Source organism: Cebus imitator, unplaced genomic scaffold (assembly GCF_001604975.1).
Source record: "Cebus imitator isolate Cc_AM_T3 unplaced genomic scaffold, Cebus_imitator-1.0 Scaffold260, whole genome shotgun sequence".
Classification (NCBI taxonomy): Eukaryota; Metazoa; Chordata; class Mammalia; order Primates; family Cebidae; genus Cebus; species Cebus imitator.
Window position 1 is genome coordinate 1,408,344 of NW_016107575.1, and position 11,092 is coordinate 1,419,435.

The window sequence follows — 11,092 nt, forward strand, 5'->3', positions numbered from 1 at the left end:
TCTGTGTGTGTGTGTGTGTGTGTGTGTGTGTCTCTGTTATTAGCCTGAGGGTTTGGCTACATTTAAAAGTAAAATGCATTCACTCATCCATTCATTTGTGATTATTGTCCACTATAAACATATGATAGTTGCTAAGCACACAGGGATCAAAGACACATTCTCTGTCCTCTAAGGGTCCCCATTCTGTAAAAAAGATCGACAATTAAATATGAAATTGCAACCTAATATACTCAGTACTGTAGTGGAGAAAAACACAAAGAGCTGCAGCTGCATGGAGGAGGGACACCTCACCCAGACTGGGGCTGATCAGAGCATGTTTTGTCCTAAAGGATGAAACATTGAAAGAAATTATGTGCCCTTCACCACCCCCATTTATGAAATAGGAACAATTTTACCTTCCAAGAAATGTAAGAAAAGTTTACTCCCAACTCAAATAGATTTTTGTGTTGATTTTTTTAATGGTAGGTGTTTGGTTTTTCACATTATAAGAGGCAAACATTAAATCATCAAGGTAGTACTTATCAATAAATAAGGCTGAGACCTGTTATCTTTAAAGGATGTTGAATGAGAGACAGCGGAAAAAGCCCTAGTATATCAACAATCACAGATATTTATTAAGCACTGAAGGCAGTGTGTTTAGCAGTTTTATAAGCATAAAGTAAAAGTTGATAAATACTGTAACGGAGAATTATGTGCATGTTCTAATATATTTTTTTCCATTCTTATTTCAGGGGTGATTCACCCCTGGTTCTGACTGATGGCAATCAACAGTCACTCCTAATGATTAATAAACAATTTTTTTTGAGACAGAGTCTCACTGTATCACCCAGGCTAGAGTGTGGTGATACCTTGGCTCACTGCAACCTCCACCTTCTGGGTTCAAGTGATTCTCCTGCCTCAGCCTCCCAAGTAGCTGGTATTACAGCCGTGTGCCACCACACGCAGCTAATATTTGTATTTCTAGTAGAAGACAGGGTCTCACCATGTTGGCCAGGCAGGTCTCGAACCCTCAACCTCAGGTGATCCACCTGCCTCGGCCTCCCAAAGTGCTGAGACTACAGGCATCAACCATTGCACCCAGCCAATATTTTTAAAATGCAGACTCCCTTTCAAATTGAATCTAAATGATGAATAATTCTTTTTTTTTTTCTTTTTTATTTTAGAGACAAGGTCTTGCTCTGTTTCTCAGGCCGGGGTACAATGGTGTGATCCTCCAACCTCAGCCTCCAGAGTAGCTGGAACTACAGACTCACACCATCTTGCTCAGCTTTATTTATTTATTTATTTATGGTAGAGACGGGGCTCTCCCTGTGTTGTCCAGGCTGGTCTTGAACTGCTGGCCTCAAGCAATCCTCCTGACTCTGGGATTACACACATGAGCCACTGTGCCCAGCCAAGTAATTCTTTTGTGACTTGAAAATTGCAGCACTAAATATATATGTAATAACTTCAGATACTGTGCATTGTCTTTCAAATCCTCATATATGTCTTATAAACCTTTTTACCCATGGATAACTAATTTATGGCCTAATAAATCTATAGATTTAATTAAATTGTGAGTCCTACCTCTTCATTTTATTGTCTCGCAGATTTATTCCTTTATAGGTTCTAATTAAGAAATTAAACGAAAAGAAATTCAAAGTTTTAACTTTATTTTCTAATTTTCACAAAAGCTGTAAAATACCACTAAATATTAATATATTTTTTCATAATATGAGATAGAGTTCAGAATTCCCAACTATCTTTTGCTTAAGTACTTAAAAATCATCATTAATATATAGTCAACCCCATTATTCAGGGGTAGTTATGAAAAAGAAGTTAGTATTCCCATATATTTGAGAAAGAATATCTTTAAAGATGTTTTAAAAGTGCATTGAAAAGGACAACTTTATCATGTAGTAACAAAAATAAGCTGGATTCATAGGATTTTATGGAGGCTTGTTTCAGGTAAGGCACTATGCTGGATGCCATGGAAAAAATAAAAGGCATGGCAGATCACTTGAGGTCAGGAATCCAAGACCAGCCTGGCCAACATGATGAAACTCCAACTCCACTAAAAATACAAAAATTAACTGGGCATGGTGGCAGGCACCTGTAGTCCCAGCTACTCAGGAGGCTGAGGCACAAGAATACCCTGAACCCGGGAGGTGGAGGTTGCAGTGGGCTGAGATTGCATCACTGCACTCCAGTCTGGGTGACAGAGCGAGACTCCATCAGAGAAGAGGAGAGAAAGAGAGAAGGAAGGAAGGAAGGAGGGAGGGAGGGAGGGAGGGAAAGAAAGAGAGAGAGGGTAGGTGCAGTGGCTCATGCCTGTAATACCAGCACGTTGGGAGGTTGAGGCAGGTGGATCACGAGGTCAAGAGATCAAGACCATCCTGGCCAACATGCTGAAACCCTTTCTTTACTAAAAATACAAATATTAGCTGGGCATGGTGGTGCCTGCCTGTAGTCCCAGCTACTCAGGAGGCTGAGGCAGGAGAATCGCTTGAACCCAGGAGGAGGAGGTTGCAGTGAGCTGAGATTGCACCACTGCACTCCAGCCTGGCGACAGAGTGAGACTCCACCTCAAAAAAATAGAAAAGGAAGGAAGGGAGGGAGAGAGGGAGGGAAGGATGAAAGGCAAAAATTATTCCTGCTTGTAAGAAAGTGATTAGTAAGATGGTAAGCATAGAGTTAAGCATGAAGTACACAGGGAGTTCTGAAGAGCCAAGCTTTTTAGAGAACTTAGAGAAAGGGACATTCTATCAAGAACAAATACGGAATTGCAGCACAGACTTATAGAAAAGGTGTCAGGAAGATGAAAGCCTAGGATGAGCTGGGCCTTGCCAAAATGAGTGAAGGACAACTAAAAGGACTCTTTCATCTATATTTAGAAAGAGAAGAAAGAACAAGAGAGGTGTAGGCATGATGCTTGGGGCAGATGGTGTGATACTGACAGATGATAAAGCAAAATTGCTCCATTTCTCTTTTGTTTCCATCTCTCTTATCAGTGGACCTCTTTGAGCTAGAAAATAATCTCTACCAAAAAAGATGGACATGTGACTGAGTATTGATTTGACCCACTTATTTGTAGCAGGATTGGGCAGACTAGAAAAGTTCTCCATTTGAAATTAGACCAGTCCAGGTATAATGGCTCACACCTGTAACTCCAGCACTTTGCAAGGCCAAGGCAGGCAAATCATGAGGTCACGAGTTCGATACCAGCCTGGCCAACATGGTGAAACTTTATCTCTACTAAAAATACAAAAATTAGCCAGGTATAGTGGTAAGTGCCTATAATCCCAGCTACTCCAGAGGCTGAGGCAGGAGAATCGCTTCAACCTGGGAGGTGGAGGTTGCAGTCAACCGAGATTGTGCCAATGCACTCCAGCCTGGGCAACAGAGTGAGAGACTGTCCAAAAAAAAAAAAAAATTAGACCAAGTTATTGAATGAGGCCAAAGGGAAGTATCAAAGTATGGGAGAAGTGGAGGCAGGTGGGGCTGGAGAATCAGACCGAGGGGCGGATGCATGGAGAAGGGTGAGTCTGTCACAAAAAGGAAAAAAAAAAGCCCATTGTCCAAAGGAAATTGTAAAACCAGATGACACTGCAGAAAAAGCTGTGTTGGCAATGGGATCAGAGACAATATAATAGAGAATGGAAAATAGAGCTAGTATTCCGTGCCAGGAACTCTCCAAGCTGCTTAGTATATCTTGTCTCATTCAATCCTTACAACAATCTTCAGGCAAGTGGTATTATGATCCCTGGGCTTCTCTAACATAGAAAATAAGACTTCACTTGCCAAAAATTATTCCGCTAGAAATGGGAGCAGGTGAGATATGACCCCAGGTCTGCGTGACTTTACAGTCTATTTTCCTTCTATATTCTGAAGAGGGCACGGTGATGTGGAATCCAAGGGACAATAAATTCAAGAATCTGAGATGCCCATTGGCATCAAGGAAGTCTGTGAGCAGGTATGAGAGACCCCTTGTCGGGCTAGAAGTCAGTGGTAGGATAACCTTCCCTGGGCAAGAAGATAGAAGAACAGAAGGAAAGTTTTGGAGGTGATGGATATGTCTATTACCCTGATGGTGGTGATGGTTTCATGGGAGTATGCGTATGTCCAAACTCATTACCTTGCCCATATTAAATACTTGCAGTTTATTGTGTATCAGTTATACCTCAGTACAGCTGTTTTTCTATTTAAGAAAAGAACAAAGTTAGGTACTAGGTGTAAATTGTCTTGTACATATCAAAACAATGACCTACTCACAGAGATTAGGACAGAAGGTCAGGAATTAGTAGCACAATTCTAGGAAGGGCGATTTTATGCTGAGCTGCTTAAATACTTCCTGCAAAGATTCATGAAACATGGGAGAATGGTAAAAAGAAACCCCAGGATCAGAGGCAAGCAAAGGCCTAGAGAATAATCTCTCAGATTGAAGAGGATAGAAGGCTCCAAAAGGCGGGTCTCCGGGGATTGAAAACTAATGAAACAGGCAGGGCGTGGTGGCTCATGTCTGTAATCCCAGTGCTTTGGGAAGCCGAGGCAGAAGGATTGCTTGAGCCCAGGAGTTGGAGACTAAAGTGAGCCATGATCACACCACTGTACTTCAGCCTGGGTGACAGAGTGAGACCCCATCTCAAAATGATGATGATGATGATGATAAAACTGATAAATTGTTTGAAATAGTTTTTTTACCATTAGAAAAACAATAATAACAGTGTGACAGATACATAGGAGCATTTTAGGGGATATTAATGAAGAAGCACTTAAAAAAATAAGCAATTTTTTTTTTTTTGAGACTGAGTGTCGCTCTATCGCCAGGCTGGATTGCAGTGGCGTGATCTCGGCTCACTGCAACCTCTGCCTCCGGGGTTCGAGTGATTCTCCTGCCTCAGCCTCCCGAGTAGCTGGGACTACAGGCATGTACCACCACGCCCAGTTAATTTTTGGATTTTTAGTAGAGATGGGGTTTCACCATATTAGCCATAATGGTCTCAATCTCTTGACCTTGTGATCCACCCACCTCTGACTCCCAAAGTGCTGGGATTACAGGGGTGAGCCACCGCACCTGGCTGCAAATTTGTAAAAGTTAATTTTAACTTTGGGACAAATTCAAGTTGTGAGAGAAAGGAAACAATCCCAGCACACTATGGGGTCTGTTAGTGAATCCCATTTAAACTCTGGCTGTTAATTTAAACCAGACACACACACAAAACATGTAATATAACTGTACCGAGAATGATGGAAAGAGAAGAGGGTGTGAAAGAGTGAAATCTTCAATAACGATCACTGGAAGTCAATAGATAATGTCCAAGATTGAGACATTGAGAAAGAGCTGTATAAATAGTTCATCGAGAAATACGGAGTTAAATAACACGCAAGTGGCTAAAGGGCCAGGCAAGGTGGCTCATGCCTGTAATCCCGGCACTTTGGGAGGCCGAGGTGGGTGGATCATGAGGTCAAGAGATCGAGACCATCCTGGCCAACATGGTGAAACCGTGTCTCTAATAAAAATACAAAAAATTAGCCGGGCATGGTGGTACATGCCTGTAATCCCAGCTACTTGGGAGGCTGAGACGGGAGAATCGCTTGAACCCAGGAATGTGCCATTGCACTCCACCCTGGGCAACAAGAGTGAAACTCCGTCGAAAGAAAGAAGAGAGAGAGAGAGAAAGAAAGAGAGAAAGAAAGAAAGGAAGGAAGAAAGAAAGGAAGGAGTTTAAAGTAGTTCAAAATTGTTGCCACTGGGGAGTGGGTCTGGGTGGCATGGAGGTGGGGAGGCTGGGCAAGGGTGCAGTGTGCAAGCAGAGACTGCTTTCTTTATTCTAAGTCATTTAGTACTGTTGAATTTACTAATTATATCCTTCTATTATTATGGCTAAATTGCTATTTTTTAAAAAGCAGATGAAATTTGAATGATTAAAAAAAGAAAGAGAAACCACACCAAAAGGAATTGTGAGTCTTCTCAAGAAAGCCTCACAGGGCTGGGCTTGGTGGCTCACACCTGTAATCCCAGCACTTTGAAAGGCAGAGGTGGGAGGATCATTTGAGCCCAGGAGTTCAAGACAAGCAAGGGCAACATAGTGAGATGCCTGTCTCTACAAAAAATTTAAACATTAGCCAGGCATGGTGAAGCATTCCTGTGGTCCCAGCTACCTGGGGGGCTGAGGCAGGGGGATCACTTTAGCCCAGGAGGTGGAGGCTGCAGAAAGATGTGTTCATACCACTGCACTCCAGCCTGGGCAACAGAATGAGACCCTGTCTCAAAAAAAAAGAAAAGAAAGCCTCAGAGAAACGTCGAACTCCAGCCAATGCGTTTAAAGGCAACGGGGAGCCACAGGGCAAGCAGCAGCGTAGCTCATTAAACATCTCCTCTAGAACCACCCACGGCAAGTGTGCTTGCCCTCTCTGCCTCGGAAACAGAGCCTCTATAGCTGCAGTGGGCTTTGCCCGGGGCCAGTTCTCAAGCCACTGGTCTTGTTCTTGGGCTTATTCAAACCCAGATTGTTCAACCCCACCCCAGGAGTTCTAGGAGAACCCAGCAAAGCAGAGAATTCACATTTCTAAGTTCCCAGGTGGTGCTGACGCTACTGGTCTGGGGTCACACTGAAAACACTGGTCTAGGCAAAATTTTCTACAGAAATAAGGTAACATGCCTGAGGGGTGCTCCTAAAGGTGCTGAGACCTGGAAGAGAAATACAGCCGGGCTTAAGGTACCAGGGCTCCACGACAGACATCAAGTAGACAAACAATGAAGAGAAGAAAGAGGAGTAACAGACAAGGATAGAAATAGACTAAGGTTCCATTCTCCCGGAATAAAGCCCTTCTTACGTTGATAATTGAGTTGCTCAACCTGCCGGCTGACTGCCCAGGTACTGTACTAGAAGAATGCCTGTAAATACTCTTCACCCACTTACCTAAATCCCACAGTCAGAGTTCCCATTCAGGGAAGAATCATGTTGATAAACTGCAGCAAAAGCCCAACCCAGCTACATACTAATAAGCAGAAACTTATAAATATGAAAGAACAAAAAAAAATACATGTAGGAAAATCAGCAGTATAAACAAAGGACTAACATGATAAACAGACACAGTAAGAAATAGCTCACCCTGGAAGAAATTTGATTCAGGAAAATAAGAGAAGTGATTGGTATTTTTTTTTTTCTTAATTCTAATGAACAATCTCAGAGAAACGAGCCCAAATTTCAAGCAACAAGAATAAGCTGTTATGAAAAAGAAGACTTGAAAGACTTGATTGTCCCCCATGAAGTTTGAGGAACCTAAACAATGTGACTGCCAAAAAAAATTTTTTTAAGTGAATGAGCTGAATAATGAATAAACAAAGCTAAAGGCCAAATTAGTGGTTTGGAAAATAAAACCAAGGACATCTTCCAGAACATAACTCAAAAAGGCAAGAAAATAGAAGATACAAGAGAAAAATTGAGACAATAAAAGATGAAGGAAGACCAACATTAATTATACAAGCAAAGAAAACAGAGAAAGGGAATAAAACATTAAAGAAAGATTAGAGGGGAAAATACCTAAGCTTAAGAATGAAATGAATAGTTTCAAAGTAAAAGGGCCCACTGAATGCCAGGAACAGGGTAATAAGCCCAATAGCTAGGGACATCTTAGTGAAAATTCAGAATCCTAACGATTAAAAATGTATATGTGTATGCTTATCAAAAGTTTCCAGGAGAAAGCGTGTTACCTACTTTAGACTTTTACATAGCTAGATGCTTGAATGTCTTTCAAACAGGGCTACTTTATACATTGTTGGGCTCCATGAATATGAAAATGTGGTACCCCTTGTTCAAAACTTGATAAGTAGTTCAAGATGATAACAGGGCATTAAACCAAGCATGGGGCCTTTCTAAGAATGGGGCCACTTATTTTCTTTTACGCCTTTATTTTTAGGTCATTCTCAGCCACCGATGCCTGTTGTATTTCACACCACATTCTGTCCTGGTGTGCACAGCTCTCATGCCAATAAAGGCAGTCCTGCTTCCAAGTTCTGAGAAGCAAAGACTTTGAAGCTAGAATTCTACACTGAGACAAACTATCCATCAAGGCAAGGGGATAAAGAGAGACATTTTTGGACTTGTAAAGATTTAGAAAATTTACTTGAAAAATTATTTTGGCAGTTTCCAGAAAAATGAATGACTCCAAGAAAGAAAGTGGCATGAAATACCAGAAGCAGTGGTACCTGAAAATGACCTAGAAATAAAGAAAAATAAGAGGAAATAGGAGATATTGAGGTATTAACAATTCAGTGATTTTTTTTTTTACACTTCTAAGTTTTAATGGCATTGAATTACATTTTTCTCTATAGAACCAGTCATGATTGATTCAATGGTGAATGCCTTTTTTTCTCTCTCTCTTTTCTTTCAGGTGTCTCGGCGCTTGAAGATAGAACCAGCGAGTGGGAAGCCACCGGCACCAGAGACATGACGCCGAGGGTGCCAGAGTGCTTTCCCTCTTCCTCCGTACTTTACGGGGAGCGGGTCCACAAGTCCGGTCCCTGCCAAGAAAAGGAGGGTCGAATGATATTTAAATAATTATAATATTGGCCGGGCATGGTGGCTCACGCCTGTAATCCTAGCACTTTGGGAGACCAAGGTGGGTGGATCACGAGGTCAGGAGGTCAAGACCATCAGGCCATCCTGGCTAACATGGTGAAACCCCGTCTCTACTAAAAATACAGAAAAATTAGCTGGTCATGGTGGCGCATGCCTGTAGTCCCCGTTACTCGGGAGCCTGAGGCAGGAGAATTGCTTGAACCCAGGAGGTGGAGATTGCAGTGAGACGAGATTGTGCCACTGCACTCCAGCCTGGTCAACACTGCGAGACTCCGTCTCAAAAAAAAAAAAAGAAAAATAATAATAATTATAATATTGTAATAGCTTTTAAGATTATTTTTATTCTTAGAATCAATCTATAGTCAAATCACAGGAAAGCATAATTATGGTTACAGAACATAATGTAAATATTACAAACCATGATAATATTAAAAAAAAAAAGTCTAGTAAAGAAATGGAAGGTGAAAAAGAAATAAAATAAAAGTATGCAAACTGCATCTACCACAGGAGAGGGTCAGTAGGAACTGCCTGAATTTGATACATTGAGAAATAAAGCTCTTAGTATTTTATTTGAAGTTGTAAAATATACCATAGAAGAACTAAAGAAGAATCAAAATAATATATCTAATAAAAACTGTTTAGGGAAAATGAGTGACATAATAGATGCATTAAATTCCCTTCCTTCCTTCTTTCCTATCTTCCTTCCTTCCTTCTTTCCTTTCTTTCTTTCTTCCTTCTTTCCTTCCTTCCTTTCTTCTTTTCTTTTTTTTTCAGGGTCTCACTCTATTGTCCAGGCTGGAGTGCAGTAGCATGACCTCAGCTCAACGCAACCTCTGCCTCCCTGGCTCAAGCAATCCTCCTATCTTGGCCTCCCAAGTAACCAGGACCACAGGCATGCACCAACACCCCAGACTAATTTTTGTTTTTGTTTTTCTTTGTAGAGATGGAGTTTTGCCATGTTGCCCAGGCAGATCTGAACTCAGGTGATCCTGACCTCAAGTGATCCTCCTGAGCTCAAGTGATCCACCCTCCCTGGCCTCCCAAAGCGTTGGGATTACAGGCTTGCGCCATCGCACTTGGCCTAAATTCTTCATTGTCATGGCAGGGAATTAATAGACACATTCTGCATTGATAAATCAAGAAAGAAAGGTATAAGCAAATTTCAGGTTCTCTAATAACCATCAAAAAAATTAAAACAGGAAATCTTGAAAAGAGAAACTTCTGGGAATGGGACGAAGGGAAGAATTTGGGGAGGGGATTGTGATGTTTCTTTTGCATTTTATACCTTTCTGGATTATTTTAATTTTTCTGTGTGCACACATTCTTTCTAAAACTAAAACTAAGTTGAGCAAGAAAGAAAATAAGAGAGAGAGGGATCAGTAGTATACAGTATGACGGGATGAACTTGACTTTCTTTCATGATCTACTAGTGACTAAGCTGGCAAATCGAAGGAATTAATTGCTACCGTGTCCTAGGCCCTGTTCTAGGAGCTAGGGGTGTAGCCATAAACTTTAACAAGCAAAACAAAACAAAACAACGGTTCTCATGGAACTTGCATCCCAGCTCAGAAAGCTGACATCCTGGGTGGTTAAGTCTAAAGATATTTCAGATAGGGAATGGGTCAAAGGAGTGCCCAGGGCTAGGGGAATGACATGTCGTTGTTAAAAACTGGGTGACCAGGGAAGTCATCACCAAGAAAGTGACTAAATGATTAAAGGTAGGAAAGTGATGAGGGAGTGGCTGCGTGGCTATCCAGAGGGAGTATTACAGACAGAATAGCAAGTGCAAGGGTCCTGGGGCAGGAGTGTGCCTGGTGAGTTTCAGGAACAGCAAACAGGCCAGAGTGGCTGGAATGGAGAAAGCCAAGGGAAGTATGACAAGGGATGACGTCAGACAGGGCAGGACATGGGGCAGGTCATGCAGGCTTTTCGCTCTTTGAAGGACTGTGGTTTTATTCTGAACAAGTTGGCAAGAGATTAGGTTACAAAAAGACTGTGGCTTCCATCTTGCTTTCTCTCTCTTCCTCTTTCACTTTCTCACTTTGATAGAAGCTGGCAGCCACACTGTGAGACGTCCCATGGAGAGGCCCACATGGCAAGGAAATGAAGCCAACAGCCAGTGAGGAACTGAGGCCCTCAGTCCAACAACCCGTGAGGAACCGAATCCTGCCAACAACCACTGAATGAGCTTGGATAAGAACTCCACACCCCACATCAAGCCAACGACAGCCCCAGCAAACATGTGACTGCAGCCTTGCAAGAGCCCCTGAGCTGGAAGACTCAGCTAAGCCACACCTAGACTCCTAACCCAAGGAACTGTGAGAGAATAAATATTTATGGTTTCAAGCCACTCGATTTTGGAGTAATTTGTAATGCAGCAATAGATAACTGATGTAGTCCATTTGTGTTGCTGTAAAGGAATAACTGAGGCTGGGTAATTTATAAAGAAAAGATTTCTTTGGCTCACGGTTCCACAGGCTGTGCAAGAAGCATGCCTCATGCTGCTTCCACTCATGGCAGAAGGTGAA

At 42.0% G+C, this 11,092-nt stretch overlaps 1 long non-coding RNA gene and 1 other non-coding gene across 2 annotated transcripts in view; one reads left to right on the forward strand and one right to left on the reverse strand.

Moving 5' to 3' along the window:
- The window catches only part of LOC108283453, a 150,229-nt gene extending 139,378 nt beyond the window's left edge, over positions 1-10,851 (forward strand). The window contains exon 3 of the long non-coding RNA XR_005195626.1: positions 10,614-10,851. This is a non-coding gene — a long non-coding RNA (uncharacterized LOC108283453). The remainder of the gene's footprint in view (positions 1-10,613) is intronic.
- On the reverse strand, positions 8,375-8,523 carry LOC119467114. Its single transcript, XR_005195643.1, has one exon. It is a non-coding gene; the product is annotated as a small nucleolar RNA SNORA57 (small nucleolar RNA).
- Positions 10,852-11,092: the final 241 nt, after the last annotated feature.